General features: G+C 41.5%; 1 protein-coding gene across 1 annotated transcript in view; it reads right to left on the bottom strand.

Annotated features, from left to right (window-relative positions):
- The window catches only part of LOC307225979 (uncharacterized protein), a 62,558-nt gene that overhangs the window by 42,683 nt on the left and 2,375 nt on the right, over positions 1–17,500 (bottom strand). The gene's annotated exons all lie outside the window — the stretch shown is intronic.

Raw genomic sequence — 17,500 nt, 5'->3', positions numbered from 1 at the left:
TAGTTCCAGTCAATGTCTTTCTTGTCTTGTGCATTTTTAATCTGCTACAACGGTGATAAAAAAGTCTAACTTTATCTAATAACATCAGGAGTGAACAGATCATCTGGTCATTTTATATTACTCAAAGCATCACTAATGTAAAAGGTGTCTAATTGCTCATATTTTCATGCAGTGACCAATTAGTATGTTTACTGATATTAAGTATGCACGGTTGGGTATAAATCCACAGGCATCATCTGAATTATCATGAATGCAGCCTTTCATAACCTTTATGGAGGAAAACGACTGAAAACAAAGATTAAATACAATTATTTACTCAATACACCTTATTGTACTTCCAGGGGAAAGTAAGCCCCTTTTTCATATTCTTAGGGAATATGCATTTTCCCACACATTTAAATAATCTTCTTGCTGAATCAAGGAAATCACAATGGTTGTTAAAACCTCGTATGATAAAGGAGCTATGCCTTGGCATTTTATTATTTTGCTTCACATGTTCCGATTAATGCATTTGCATTCAAGATGGATTTATTAGCTGTGATCTGCCATATATATAAAAGTGTGTGTGTGTGTGTGATCTGCTATATATATATATATATATATATATATATATATATAGTTTCAGTATATATATATATTCTGTATTCATCTCTCATTTATTTTTGGTGCCTCTGTAAGAATAGTATCCATTTTGTTTATGAGGTTAAGTACTAATATTAACTAATATTAATTAAGATCTCTGAACTAGGGCTAAGAACTAATATTGTAATAAAAAGAGGCAGTCAGTCCCCATAGTGGCTGGGGAAACCCAGCTAGATGGGCGGGGTATAAATAATATATTATTATTATTATTATTATTATTATTATTATTATTATTATTAGGATCATGATGGGGGAAACAGAAGCTTCCAATTATCCTTTAAAAACCAAGCACATAATTTGGCCAAAGCGGGTGGGTTAAACCACAGAACCTAGGACTTGCCGATTCAAATCCCCGCGACGGGGTGAGCTCCTGCTGCTCGGTCCCTGCTCCTGCCCACCTAGCATTTTGAAAGCATGTCAAAGTGCAAGTAGATAAATAGGTACCACTCCAGCAGGAAGGTAAATGGCGTTTCCGTGCACTGCTCTGGTTTGCCAGAAGCGGCTTAGTCATGCTGGCCACATGACCCAGAAGCTGTACGCCGGCTCCCTCGGCCAATAAAGCAAGATGAGCGCCACAACCACAGTCGGCCACGACTGGACCGAATGGTCAGGGGTCCCTTTACCTTTACCTTTTTAAACGCATTTAAGAAAGCAATCCAAACTATGGAGTAAATTATGCTGGTGTAACTTACCCTCCAAACTCCATTCAGGAGCGGTACTGCTGCCAGTTGAGCTGGCTCGAACCCAGGAGACAGAAAACAAGCCTTTACACCACCCTTTTTGCCAGTGTAAATTCACTGGGTTGCACCAGGTCACATGGTCAAGCTGAAGGGTTTGGAATAGGGTTAGCTCTCCCTGATCTGTTGGCACCAGACCCAGGGCACTGGCCAATAACGTCTCCTTTTCAAGACTTACCCTGCCTTTGGCTCAGCCAAGTGAGCCCCTATGGCGATCACACAGGGTCCCCGGACGTTTCACCATCTATTGATCCCTGTGCCACCACTTTATGTCTCGCTGCCACCACCCAGGCCCTACCTGGTACAATACTGAGTCCAGTCAGGGTTAAATTGGAACATAAACTTCTGTTTATTTATTGCAGTTTAACAAGCGTGTGGTTTCATAAACGGTATCGGTCAATTACAATCATGGGGTGCCTATCCAGACCTATAACTTCCGCTATCTGCTCTCACTCACTAAACCACCTCTCAGATATTTACTTGTCTTCCTAGCCCCTAACTATTCCTGACTCAGCTTATTTCGCTACACTAACTCAACCTACCCACAAACTCTATCCCAGTTCACTCCCCCTCCAACCAACTACCCAACTCCCCACGAACTCCCCCCTTCGCCCCTCCCAGAGCTGGTTTTATAGTCCCTCTGATTCCACCCCCCTGGGTCCTGATTGGGTAATCTGTTTAACTATTTCTCCTCCAGCACTCTCATATGTTAATGTCACAGCCCCAACTAAGCCAGGATGGAGAACTTAGCCCCAGAGTATCTCCAGCTCAGGTGGAATAAAGGACTTCATCCAGCGTAGCCTTGGCCAGGCTGGGCCACCATGAGGTAAGATGCAGCAACAACCTCAGGCGGCAGACTCCATGGGGCAGCAGATCCTGATATATATCATTATTCCTCCCCCCTTGTTCCTGTTGCAGATCATCCTCGCCCCTTCTTCCCTGGTGGGGAGGATGCACCATTTAGTGGTAAATCTCAGGCAAACAAAATGTCTTGGGCAGGCCCTGGTTCAGCCAGAGACACTGCCTACTCCAAACTCCACTTGTCCCAACTGCCCTTGAGTTTGGGTTGCTTCCCAAATCCCATTCACTTCAATGAGACAAGTTTAAGCATGTGCTTAACTCTTCTAGTCAAGTCGGTGGGACTCAAAATTGGCTGGATCATTTCCTAAACGGTTCCCTCCCTCAGATTATTTTTTTTCATTGCTAACGAAAAAGATGCAAAGGCAGCCTTGGGCAGCTGGTGGGGAAACATTGTTGACAACAGTGTTACGTTGTTCAGCTCTTTCTTTCTTCTTTTGGTCCAAAGAAAGAAGAAAACTGAATCTGAGCTTAAGAGGGAAGATTGTTTCCCTTTGTGTATCTTACCGGATAGCTTAGTTGGTTACAACATGGTGCTGGTAACGCCAAGGTTGCAGGTTTGATCCTGCAAATTCCTGCAATGCAGGCGGTTGGACTAGATGATCGTCAGGGTCCCTTCCAACTCTACAATTCTATCATTCCACCTTTCTCCAGAGACTGAAAATACAACCCACTGTTTGTGCACAATAATATAGCTCTATTCATACATGACAGCCCCCTGTATGCATAAGAAGCTGCTACAGGATTCAAACTATGGATCTAAACCAGGCATGGCCAAACTTGGCCCTCCAGATGTTTTGGGACTACAACTCCCATCATCCCTAGCTAACAGGACCAGTGGTCAGGAATGATGGGAACTGTAGTTCCAAAACATCTGGAGGGCCAGGTTTGGCCATGCTTGAGTCACAGAACTGGTTGCACAACTAGATCCCACTAGATTCCAAAACTGCAAAAAGAGACTAAAAAAAAAATGTTGCTTTGCTCATGGTAGTTCCCCTTCCCACTGTGTTGGGAGGAGGTGTCTTCAGTTCAGTAGTTACCAGTTCCTAATTCCAGTTTTTGGAAAAGAGCTCCAACCATTAAGGACTCAGGGTCCAAATATTTTCCCAGCTTAAGCTGACTGCTACACACACACACTTAAATGATATTTTGTTTCAGAAACTTATTTTATACATAAGTATGTGATTTGAACTATTATATTATAAAAGGCTGTCTTATAAACACACTTACAGTCCCAGTCTGTGCTTTTTTTCTAAAAAAAAAAAAAAGTTCATGGGGTACTCTCATTTTGACTCAAAAAAATCACCATTTTATTGCTCAAATTGGGAAAAATAAATACAGACAATGGACATTCACAAAATGTTTAGGGGTCTGCGTACCCTAACATACCCCAAGAAAAAAAGCACTGATCCTAGTCACTTGTGAGTCCCACTGACAGTAGTGGATTTAGCAGTGTATTATCAGTGGTAAGACTGCACCCCAAAAACAGTACATTTAAAAGAAAACACAGTTGAGACCCTTATAATGTGTTCTGCCCCATTGCCTTTCATATTGGCTGCTTACCTGGCCACCTTGGGAGCAACGCCGGGGCTAAGCTGTGAAGACTGGAAACAAAATCAAGATCCTGGGTGGCTTTAATGACAAAATAATATTGTCTAGGAAAGGGCTATTATTATAGTAGCTAGAACAAACCTCATACACACGACCTCTTCAAAACAGATCTGTGTACCTTCCTTCCTTTTCTTAAGTTGCCTCTTTCTAAACTAAAATAAAAAGTAGCCACAGATTACTGCTACTTTCTCAAGTTCACTTAAAAGTACAATATATAAGCTTTGTTTTATATAATTAGATTAAAATTGAATTATTACAAGATTTGCATTTTTGTTGCCAAGACTGAAACCTTTTTCTGAAATAGTCAAAGAAGAAAACCAAGCTTTTATCTAGAAAGGGAGTTCTTGAATTTTAATAAACCAATAACAATGTTATTGTTGGACAGGTAATAATTGTCTCCATATAAACTGAAAAATATTGTTTGGGGTGATTAATATACAAAGCTGCATTATGCATTTGGGAGTGTTGATGCATAATTTTTAGTTCTAATGTTATTATGTAATTGAGAGAACATGTTCATTTGCTCTAATAACTACTAAGATGCACTTAATAAAATGAAATGTAATAATACTTGTAATTTAATCTATTCATGGAAGTAATTTTAAAAGTCTACTATTCTCCTTAATGTAGATAACATTCATAATTTATAAAGTGTTGTGATGCCGAATTGACAATGCCATTGTTTTTTCCACTCTGAGATGATTCTGCAGCCTTCATTATCTGCATACCAACCTCAGGATTATCAAGGGCAAACAAAAGATAATTAACACCAGAAATAGGCAAATGCAGAAGCTACTGACTGAGGTTTTTCATTTAATGCAATACCTCAGAAAACCTGGGAAATGGAGTAACTGTTAAAAACCATTTTCCCCAATGCAGAAAAACACTTTTTATGCATATTTAAGTTTGTAGACTTAAAATGATATTTTGCTTCTAAAGATTATTTCTCAAAAGACTAATTGCTATAATCTCTACTTACCACCCGCATTATGCGAGTAGAAAAAAGAAAGTATTATTCAAAATAGTGAATTTCAATGCTTTACCCTGGACTATTGTCTACAGCAGCAGAATCATAGTAAGGACACCTGTGCTATATATATATTTACACATTTGCCCCCTGACTTTTGAAATTATATTTGTTTTTGGGTGCCTCATTTTCCATGCGGACAAACAGGCTGAACAGAAGAACCTGTAAAGAGTGGTGAGTTCTTAACACTTATATGAATGCATGTGGGGTTTTTTTCTCATCTATTGGCACTAGGCAATAAAATAAAATAAACGTAAACATGGAAATTCTAAATCTTATTAATTTATTTGGGGAGGAAGTATAAATAAAAACTTGACACAGCTTAGTTCCTCAGTTATGGGCTATGACCTAGAAAGCCTCATGCAGTAATTGGGAAGAGGATAAAGATTTGGAAGCGCTTTGTGCTTTACACCATCCTCAACTGCAACTTGACTAATACAGGTAGTATTACCTGTATTTCACATGGGGGTTCCATTCCCGGCCCTCTGAAGAGCCTCGTCCCATGTCGTCCCACCCTCTTCCAGGTCCCAAAAGGACTTACACGTCACAATTGCGTGTCAACTGTACTCGCTTGCATGAGTAATTCCTTATTGTAGTACCTTGTTTACTCCTGGATTGCATTATATCGCTTGAGCTGCTCCGGATAGAGAATTGCAAGTTGTCTTGGATGGCATTTCACTCCCTGTAAAATACAAGGTTCACCTCTTTGGAGTACTTCTGGATTTGGCACAAACTAGTTAGGGACGCGGGTGGCGCTGTGGGTTAAACCACAGAGCCTAGGAATTGCCGATAAGAAGGTGGGCGGTTCGAATACCCGTGACGGGGTGAGCTCCTGTTGCTCGGCCCTGCTCCTGCCAACCTTGCAGTTTGAAAGTACGTCAAAGTGCAAGTAGATAAATAGGTACCACTCCAGCGGGAAGGTAAACGGCATTTCCGTGTGCTGCTCTGGTTCGCCAGAAGCAGCTTAGTCATGCTGGCCACATGACCTGGAAGCTGTACGCCAGCTCCCTTGGCCAGTAAAGCAAGATGAGTGCCACAACCCCAGAGTCGGCCATGACTGGACCTAATGGTCAGGGGTCCCTTTACCTTTTTAATGAGCAGCTGGGGCCACAAGAACATTCATCAGCTTAATCTGATATGCCAGTTTGTTTCTTTATAAAGTTTGTGGACCTCTTTTCACCACCGCTGTGGACCCAAAGCAGTTTCTAACACAAGATAAACACCACGGCGCTTAAAACAAAACGGCAGCTAAGACACAAATTAGCAGCAGCAGAATAATAATAATAATAATAATACAAAGAATCCGCATTACACAGCAGGCTCAGCCAAACCCTTCGAAAGCCTGGAAAAACAGATGTGTTTTAATTAAGCAACAGAGGCTCACCAGTGATCGTCGCCATCTGTGCCTCACCTAGATAGAGCGGACCTTGCCAGTTGCCAGTCTACTACTAGTGAGACGCAGACTAGACTAGTGCAACATGTTGTGTGTGAGGCTGCCTTTCATTCAGAAATTGTTTATAGCTTCAGCTGGTATAAAAGGCAGACTTCTGTTAAGCATCAGAAGATATTGCACCAGGCTAGTATCAGTTGTTTCTGGATCCAATTTAAAGTGCTGATTATGAAAGCTTGGGACCAGGTTAATTAAAGCACCATCTACACCTGTACAAACCTGAATATTAAGGTATGTATTTGAAGCCCTGTTGAGATGCCTTCCAGCACACGAAACCGGGCTGGAGAAAATAAAGCCCATAGTGGCCCAACCATCGTGAAATACAATCTCTAGAGATATTAAGATGGCCCCAATCTTGGATACTCTCAAACAGGCCTTTTTACATTGACCTACAGCCACTCTGGCTGGGGATCTGATAGTGTGATCTGGATCTGGTGGCTGTACTTTTTAATGTTGGACTGCACTTGGTTGTTAATTTTAATAATATGGGGATACATTGAAATGACTGAGATGGTATTAAATCATATTTATTGTACTTTATTGTCATACTTTGATATTAGAGCCTTTGGAAAAAATTTATTATTGAAGGGTGGAATAGCAATTGATTGAATAAATGTATGTTTTGAAATTGATTGAAGTGAATGAAGACAAAATATAACCATTATTTGCATAAAATATATATTTGGGCCAGTGAAACATCACAGACAAATCAAAACCAGTTAATTGACCATATATAACATGGATTTAAAGGGACTAGAAGCAGAACTCTTAATAGACAAAACAGTTACTGCTTACAGAAGTGATATTAACATTGCTAAGTCAAATATTAAACCACAGCTTCTCAGACTCAGTTTCCGGATTGTAACATGAATAGTAGTGGCTCCTTGCCGAACTTGTTTTGAATTAGCGAGGTTAGGTAATACTGTATAAAACAGTAATATTGTATATAGAACCCGCAATTCACAAGACCATGTATATGAAGTTATAATGGTTATGAAACAGCAAATATCTGCAAATACTTCCTGCTTCTCTATGAATAATGGGAACTCTATGTATTTGCTCTTCTCCAAATCCCACCTATCATGGGATAGAAAAAACAACTGGCCAAGAAAAAAACCAAAGCTGGCCTGTTCCTGAGCCTTTAGAAGCAGCTCAAGGTGCAGAAATCAGCAGGGACAAATAAACATTATCACTTCCTTCTACTAGAGCCTCAACAACTGACTTGGTTAGAGCGTGGTACTGATAATGCCAAGGTTGCAGGTTCAATCCCTGTATGGGGCAGCTGCATATTCCTGCATTGCAGAGGTTGGACTGGATGATCCACAGGGTCCCTTCCAACTCTACAATTATATTATTCTATATGGCACTGAAGAGGGCTTGGTTAAAAAGCATTCAACCCTAATCCAAACATAGAAAGACGCAAACTTGAAGCTGTCACAGGGTTCCAAACTTCTGCTCAGAAATCACTTTTAAACTCACTTGGCCCGTCCTTCTCACTAAAAACTCATTTCAAAATAAAGTTGATCTGTAGGTAACTTTCAGTAACTAGGACTCCCAAGGACTCTCTCTTCCTCCCTAGGACTTCCTCCCACGAAGAACCCCAGATCTGCCCTGTGAGTACTCAATGAAAGTGACATGTTCTGCCCAACTTAAAACCAGTGTTCATAGATATATTAACTATGGCTAGCTGACGAGGGTGGCGCTGTGGTCTAAACCACTGAGCCTCTTGGGCTTGCCGATCGGAAGGTCGGTGGTTCGAATCTCCACGAAGGGGTGAGCTCCCGTTGCTCTGTCCCAGCTCCTGCCAACCTAGCAGTTCAAAATCACACCAGTGCAAGTAGATAAATACCGTAGGTACCTCTGCGGCAGGAAGGTAAATGGCTTTTCCGTGCGCTCTGGTTTCCGTCACGGTGTCCCGTTGCGCCAGAAACAGTTTAGTCATGCTGGTCACATGACTCGGAAAGCTGTATGTGGACAAACGCCAGCTCCCTCGGCCTGCAGTGAGATGAGTGCCGCAACCCCATAGTCACCTTTGACTGGACTTAACCGTCCGGGGGTCCTTTACCTTTTTACCTTTAGTAAGAAACATAATCAGCTCTAGTTAACATACTTCCAAAACATCTCACTTAGCCACACCATGTTATTATGATGAATGTTGGGTTCCTGTGTACCGGGACTGGATTAAATAAAGGGCTCATATCCAGGTGGCTGCCAACCTGCCACAATAAACGAGCCTTTCCACACTTTGCCATCATCCTGAATTTATTAAAAAGCTATTAAAATTACAAACTACCCAACGCAGTGCAATCCGGTGTTACGTAATTAAAACATATTGTTGCAGAATTGCTCCAGATGGCTTTGCTGGTTTTAAAGGCTCAAAGTTTATAGCTGCATTGCACTTTAGCGAATATAATGAGTATCACCACGTCCCTGGGCCTCTCAACAATTCTGATAAATTTATTTATTTACAGGGTTTTTCCCCCCATACTGCTTTCTTCTCAGTGAGATGAAATGCGATACAAAACAAAAAACAATGTTAACGAATTGCAGGTAGCAGGGGAATTAAAGAAGCACCAAATGCCCTTTTGTGGTAAATTGGAAACTGCCAAATAAAAATAAAACACATTTACATGTTTACGTTTAAAAGGTGCAACTGTGAGGAAGTTACAGTACAATAAGCAAAAATATCCTCCTAAGCTGTCAGGTTCTGGAGCTGAGCATTACAGAATATCTATCCCTACCTATAATAATGATCAAATGTATGATCCCTCGGTGCTGTACATACTTCAGTGGCAGATCCCCCCCTAACATCCCAGTCTCCCCTTCTTGGGCAAGGTTCTTAGGCAAGTAGTCGTGGACCAGATCCAGGCGCTCTTAGAGGAAACTGATTTCAGCTGGGGTTTAGGCACAGAAACTGCCCCGGATGCCCTGTATGGTGATCTCTTGCTGAGGGAGAGGCAGGGGAAATGTGTCCCTGTAAATTCTCCTCCCCCTCTCAGCAGACTTCAGAGCCATCAACCATGGTATCCTTCTGCAGTGGCTGTCCGAGTTAGCAGTGGGTGGCACTGCTCTGTGGTGGTTCTAGTCATATAGGTATCTGTCCAAATAAAACAAATATCATATGACAAATATGCAAATGTGTGATAGAGAAACCAATTTTGCTTCTATATACTTAATATTATACGTTTTTTAAAGCTTTTAAAAGATATATTCTAATTTTCACTGGCATTATGAGTTTATCTTTCCACATTTTCACAAGAGCAATTTTGCAGGGTTTTTTGCACATCTTTTAAAGTGTCTGCAGTATGCATGGTTTCATTTTGAAAGCTCACTGTAGACTAGGATTTGCAGAGATTTGTATTAAATAAAAGGGAATACTTAATACTGAGCTATCACAGTGAGCCAAAATAACCTGTGCTCTTCATATCTGAATATTTTAAATCAGCTCTTACCTTCACAATATATCTCCGATTACATTATTGCTATGGACTCAGATTCTCCATTCATTTGTTTTATCAAGAGCTTTTCCCCTCTTTTAATACGTATCTTTAAAAGAGAATGGGCCTTAAAAGACCTATTTCATAACCAGGGATTGCTCTTACAGGCATCTCCATAGATATGACATATATGTGTCTACAAGAACACATGTTTGTATTGACAAATGTGTGTATTAGAGAAAACCATCGAAGAGTTTGGAGTTCTTCCTTTCTTGCTGGTTCCTACAAATCTACACTCCTGTCCTCAGTTATATCACCCTAATTTATTTATTTTTTATGCTGCTGCTAGCATTCTCTAGGCAGATTCTACTCCCACCCAACAAAATGAGAACAATGTAGAGGTAGATCTGGGCAGTATTTTCAAATTTGCAGTTGTCCCCTTCTTTACTCCCTTCTCTCAGACAAGGGATGTCGGTTGGTTTTGTATCTGATATGTATGAATTTATTCTAGCATCTTTCTTACACCAGAACTGCTCTTTTCAAAAGGCTAGAATCGGTGATGAACTTTTCCATGTGAGCCACTGACCAATCTGATCAGAGAAGTTGGCCTGAGATCAGCCACTGGAAAAATGGAAAACAAGCTCGTGGGAAGAGCCTTCAGGATCAGGCCAATAACCCATCTAGTCCAGCATACTGTTCTCACAGTGGCTAATCTGTTGCCTGCAAGAAACCCACAAACAGGATTCAAACATTTCCCTCTTTTTGTGGCTGCCAGCAACTGGTATTCAGAAGCAATACTGCCCGCAAACGTGAAGTTATTTTATCACGTCATATGCAAGGTATCTTAAGAGCAGACTGAGATTTCAGCTACCCATTGTATCAAAAAGTTACATTGCATCCAACATTAATCATGGCCAGAGTAGACCCACTGAGATTAATGGGCATGACAAACTTCAGAAGGTCTACTTTGAGTAGAATTTAGCTAGATTCAATGCTATATCCAAAAGTTGTTGGGTTTTTTTAATCCATCATCCTATCCTCTTCTAGTTTGTTCAAAAGAAAGAGCTTCATTCCATAGAGAATACAACAGACCAGGACTTACCCTTAATTAAGTCCCCCTTAAGCTGCAATCCGATATCTACTTAACCTGGGAATGAGCCGCAGTGAAATCAATGGGACTTACTTCCATATATAGCATTGCACTATTAAAGTTGTGCTATGCCTGGGCAGTGAATTACAAGAAGTCCTGTGCTGTGGCTGCTTTGGTGATTTCTGCTGCAACGCATGAAAATACTTTGAGGCAAAGGAGCAGATGTCCCATATGGATTCTTCATCAAGAATGCGGAAGCATTCTGTTGTTAAATTAAAAGCTTACAGTATTAGAAGGAAGGGATATTTTACTTTGATCATTCTGAGTGCTGCTGTGCACCCCTGGAGATTCCATGGCCCAGCCACTGCTGGGGCTTACCTCTGGCATACTATATCCTAGTTTTTAACAACAGCACATGCAACTCCCTGATCTACGTCATAAATTGTACACTCCAACTAAGACACCCAACCAGATTTCTGGGTGTGCAGTTGATAGTAAGTTCTGATTCTTAAAGTTGTATGCATGTGATTTCTCTCATGTAGCAATGAACCCAGTTCTAAGAATTTCCTCAGTAGTTTCTCGCTGCAAATTACAAGGTTTTTTTCCTGAACTATTCTAAATACTTGTCAGGACAGAAAGACAGGCAAACATTCCAGTACACCCTTGATGAACTACTGAAAATTGCCCTGCAGTTGCCTAGATCATTTCAGACAATCAGATGTTTGGATAAAAGTTATTTACACACTGGGCAGAGATAGTGAAAAATTAAAATGTCATGCAAAATCCCAGGGCTCCTTGGACAGATGTCCCCATGGCTTGCAAAGCATTAGCAGGTTCTTCTTACTCTCCTCACCACAGAAGCTTCTGCAGGGGGAACCCGGTGGAACAGTGAAAGTTAATGGATACAGATATTGCTGGATATAAAATCTACAAAAATGGCACAGTAGGCTGTAGTTCTCTGTGATGTTGCTTTGCAAGTTAAAGAACATGTATCGTTGAATCAATTAATAATTGAGACTTGGAACAGCCTTATGTACAGAATCAGAGCAGAGGGGAAATACACAACAAAAGCTGAAACTTTTTTCATTGAATGTCACCTAGATCCAATACGGAGATGCCAAAAGAAATAATACATCAGTAAAAATTAGTAAACATAATAATACCGGTTGGTTTTAGCTACCCTGAATTTTAATGTCATAGTAAGTGGGGTCAGGTACTTTTCCATCCCCCATGTGAGGCTTAAAAAACAACAACCAACCTTCCAATTGACACTAACAATCAGGGAACTGTCTACCCAAGGTCCAGGGGCTGGCATAAATTTTGGCCTTTCTCAGGACATGTCTAGAGACAATCTCCAGTCCAATATGTGTGAAGCACTGCCAGGAGAAAGAGATCTGTAGCATCCAATGATCCTAGAAGCTTGGGGATGCTCTCTTAGGAGTTTTGCTCCTATACTATTGATTGATTGATTTATTCATAATTTAGTGTGTGTAGTTGTTGTTTTTTAAAAAAATGTAAATACTTTTGGAACAATATGCTGCAAGGTAGGTCAGAAATACTACAAACAAAAGGGGGAAATTCTCAAAAGTGAAAGGATTAGTTAAACAAAAGCTGAACTCTAAGGACAAATCTCTCCAGAAGATCTGAAGGTTATTTAATCCTGGTATTGAAAGAGGCTCAAAGAACAATGGACCCCAAAGGCTGCCATCACGGTTAAACAGCTATGTCATGGTAGCTATAAAAGCAGGAAGATTTTCTTTAAAAACAACAACACAGAACTCTCTTCCAAATAATAACATTGTTAATAATGATTATAATTCATATGAGCATTTCAAGTATTCAGAGCACTTCACATAAATTATTTTTAGCAATTAAGCTGAAAAGGGAGGACATGAATGAAGAAAACAATGGGCTGAACCCAACGAAGTCACTGTGTGATCTGAGAAGCATTATTAAGGCTAGAATTGTAAAAATAGAACATGACTATTCTTGCTTAGGGAGAGAAAATGTCACCCACAGAAGGAAGTTCCACATCGCTATTATAAGGTTCTAAGTTGATATTAATAATCATGTAGACGGGGGGGGGGGGGGAATCTGAGAGGCACAACGGTCAGGATTCAAAGCCCACACCTCTACTCCCCTGCCACATAGTAAACTGAGGAAATGTTCAAGAACAGTTTGTGATACGACATGTTCAAAGAAAGAGGTAAATGTAAAGGACCCCTGGACTGTTAAGTCCAGTCAAAGGCGACTATGGGTTGCGGCGCTCATCACGCTTTAGGCCGAGGGAGCCGGGATTTGTGCACAGACAGCTTTCCAGGTCATGTGGTCAGCATGACTAAACTGCTTCTGGTGCAACGGGACACTGTGACGAGTGCCAGAGCACACAGAAATGCCATTTACCTTCCTGCCACCTATTTATCTATTTGCACTGGTGTGCTTTCGAACTGCTAGGTTGGCAGGAGCTGGGACAGAGCAACAGGAGCTCCCCCGTCACATGGATTAGAACCGTCGACCTTCCGATCAGCAAGCCCAAGAAGCTCAGTGGTTTATACCACAGCGCTTAGAACAATTCTAAAAGCATGCTCAAAATCTTGGGCACACCTAAAGAAGCAGTATCCAATCTCCAAACTGAGAAAATGATGAAATCCAACCTATGTAAGTAGAATATTATGCACATCGGGGGTTTTTAAGAAGTCCATTATCATATAATTTGATGGAATCAGAATAGCTACTATTCAAGAAGGAGATAAAAGTTATTCTGGCCCAGTTTGAACATAATATTAAACCATAGTTTAGAGCTACATGAAGGAGCCTAGTTAAGGAGGTTCCATGTCGCCTAAGGAATTAAAGCAGGCAAGAAACACTGATACTGTAGAACAAAAAGATTGCAGCATTCACCATGTAATTAGAGAAAGGGTTTCATTAAATTGCTTCCCCCAACTTTGTTTCTTTTGAATCGTTTTGTTGATTCATCAGCATTTTCTCTTATCATGGCTTATTTCATGAAACCAGGAGTTTAAGCTATGGTTTGCTATGGTTTGAAATGTAGCAACAAACTAGTCAGTTCGAACCAGAAAGTGGATGCTTCCCATTTTTATACTGAAACAAGACAAGTTCAGAAAAGATCCCGACTTGTTTTATCTGGCCACTATGCTTTCAGCCACTAGAAAAGTCAAAGTAAGTGGCAGGAGCAAAAGGGGGTTTGAAGTTAGCCAAGTTTCATGACTTGTTCCCTTTCAATAAACTGTTATTTAAACTAAATGTGGCTCCTGGATTGTGTTTAAACTAGAAAACAGATGCTTCGACTGTCTCGTGGCTGTGCTGGAGAAGAATAGGAGAGGGCCAGCATGCAAGTCTGAGACTAGTCCATGTTTATTTGCCTAGCACTAAACTGTGGTTTGGTGGGACGCAGGTGGCGCTGTGGGTTAAAGCCTCAGTGCCTAGGGCTTGCCGATCGAAAGGTCGGCGGTTCGAATCCCTGCGGCGGGGTGCGCTCCCACTGCTCGGTCCCAGCGCCTGCCAACCTAGCAGTTCGAAAGCACCTCCGGGTGCAAGTAGATAAATAGGGACCGCTTACCAGCGGGAAGGTAAACGGCGTTTCCGTGTGCGGCTCTGGCTCTGGCTCTGGCCAGAGCAGCGATGTCACGCTGGCCACGTAACCCGGAAGTGTCTCCGGACAGCGCTGGCCCCTGGCCTCTTAAGTGAGATGGGCGCACAACCCCAGAGTCTGTCAAGACTGGCCCGTACGGGCAGGGGTACCTTTACCTTTACCTTTAAACTGTGGTTTAGCTTTACATCCAAACAGGAAACTGCGTTCAGGCAGTGAAAAGAGAAAAGCTAATGTCAAGAATAAGACAGGGGTCTAAAGAGAGCTCTATATGTAACATATGCTTATCAACATAAGAGAAATACATGTCTTTGTGTTTATTAAGTCCCAGTGAGAGCTTATTTATCTGAAAACAAACACATCAAATAAATATGGCTACAATTATGTAAAGTTATGGTTTCCCGTTGCATAAGAGAGTATCTCAGAGCTAGAAAGGGAAAACATAAACGTTCAAGTTTCTGGAGCATCTTCACTCTGAAAAAGGCTACAAACACTGGGGCATTTTAGTTCAGAAAAATGACAGGTATGGAAGAACATGAGGGAGGTTTATAAATTATGACCAGTGAATATAAAAACACAGTGAATAGAAAGGGGGAGAGGCAATTCTTAAATTATATATGCTAGCCTTTCCCCACAGGACACCTATCCTTCTCCTCCCACCTATGGATTAGTTATAAGCATTATTACCTGTCTGGTCACATCTTACATTTTCTTTATTTATCAGTTTGCCTCTATGCAACATCTGAAGAAGTTTACTAAAATAATTTAAATAACTTTACAACAATGAATCAAAAAGATAACACATTTTACAATAAAGCAGTAATAAAACAACCAGATAAACATTCCAATTAAAAGAAGTGTAGCCATTAAAAACACCATGGAGCAACCCACCAGGGGGAGGAGGGGGCTTTTTAAAAAAATCCACACATTTTAAACTAGTACCAGAATTATTAGTGAATGACCTGACACACCTGAAAAGGGAAAGTGTAGGTGCCAGGACTGGGAATGTCTTGACTCTGTGACAGTGCCATCCTCACCTCTGCAAAAGGTAGCATGTGGAATAGGACTGTCTCACACCCAGGAAACCAATCATGAGGAGCTATTATGCAAGGAGACATAGCCAAAGGTACACATAGCCTAGTTCCTAGCAGTCCTGCAATGTTTAAATACCTGATAGAAGTACAGTGAATGACCCAGAAGCAGCTGAAGAAGCTACAGAAGCAACCAGTAGCATCGCCCAAATGATCTAAAACAGGGGTAGTCAACCTTTTTATACCTACCGCCCACTAATGCATCTTTCTTGATAGTAAAATTTCCTTACCGTCCACCAGTGCTCGATGGAAGGAGGATTCAGCTTGTGCCATAGAATCCCCTACCGCCTACCTAGAACCCTGAAATGCCCACTACTGGGCAGTAGGGACCAGGTTGACAACCCCTCATCTAAACAATATCACCAACCCTTGAATGTACCCAAGAACCAATATAGCCTGGAACAGGGCCGGCCCTACAATGGGGCAGAGTGAGACAGCTGCCTCAGGCGGCAGATGCTGAGGTGCAGTGAGGGAACAAAGCTATGAGTGCCATGTGGCCTGCCCGACACCCCCTACCCTCAAATGCAGTGGAAGATACTGCCCTTTCACTAGTACTGGAGTTAAGACTCAACTACTTGGCCAATTGGCTTTTGCATCTGCCTTGGGGAGAGGTACATTTGCCTCAGGCAGCAAAACAACATGGGCAGGCCCTGGACTGGAATGAGTGTAGAAAAGACTCTGAAACAGAGAAACAGTAAGCATTCACGATCAAAATGAAAAATACAACACCAAATCAGAATATTGGTCTAACTGAGGGGTGGGGGATATTACCCTCCAGCTCTTTCTATCTGGCCCAATCCACAACCCTGCTTTTCACTACTTTCAATTACTTTTACCTAGCTAGAATGTGTGCTTGAATTCCGGCAATGCCTCTTGCTTGTCTGCATGAAGGATGGAAAAGGGGTGTGCATGCATGTACCACCTCTGATTTCTGCAAGGCTAGAAAGTTGCCTACTGCACAGAAGTAGCAGTCACATCCATTGCTCTGCCCATCAATAAGTGGCTATAGAATGAGCAGCATGCAACAAAGAATCATGCTGTTACCACTTTGGGAACTGGAAGCTTGGCTGCCAAAGTCTTAATTACAGCCAGATTTCCCTGCCTCCTCTGACAACAAATTTCTGCTCAGCTTGTGCACTGGAGACTTGGTGGGGCTACTTCCCACCTGTCTAGTGAATGAAAGCTGAGTGACCTGGAGGTGTGTGGCTGGGAGTAAGACCTGGAGGTGTGTGGCTGGGAGTAAGGTGTGTGGCTGGGAGTAAGACAGAAACGTGCCACAAGGGCTACTCCCCACTTCTCCACTGACACAGGAAGAATTCGTGCCACATGGTCTCCACATTTCAAATGTTGCTAGGGTAGTGTTGCAGTTATGAAAGCAGCAGCTAAGCTGCGCAGGCAATGCACTAGCCCTATTAGTATTGTAATTCATGGTAAACCAATCAAGTTCTGCAGTTCACTTATTGATCTCATTTGGATATGCTTGGTAGGATGCATCTTCTGCTATCTCCACTTTCTATAAACTTTTTTTTTTTCAGAGCCCTCCTCCTACAGTTTAGAACCTTCTGTTCTTTTTTTCCCTTTGCGGTTATACCAAAGTGCTTTCTATCTGATGCTGCAGCACATAGTGCTTTTCCTTAATGATAAAGGCATAATTATAATGTATATAGGGAGGTAAAAAGGAAGCACCTCATTGTAAGGGGTGCCCTGGAATACGGGATTTACGGATTCAGGGAACAGGAAATCGCTTAAAAATAATGAGGCAATAGATGATAGATAGATAGATAGATAGATAGATAGATAGATAGATAGATAGATAGATAGATAGACAGAACACTGAGATATATGTAAGGACCCCAGGATGGTTAAGTCCAGTTGAATTTGAGTATGGGGTGCGATGCGCATCTCTGTTTTCAGGCAGAGGTAGCCAGACAAGACAAGAGAGAGAGA

The sequence above is a fragment of the Podarcis cretensis genome, assembly GCF_951804945.1.
Source record: "Podarcis cretensis genome assembly, chromosome: 10".
Lineage (NCBI taxonomy): Eukaryota > Metazoa > Chordata > Lepidosauria > Squamata > Lacertidae > Podarcis > Podarcis cretensis.
Note: the sequence above shows the minus strand (reverse complement) of the source record. Positions and strands in the feature narration are given on the sequence as shown.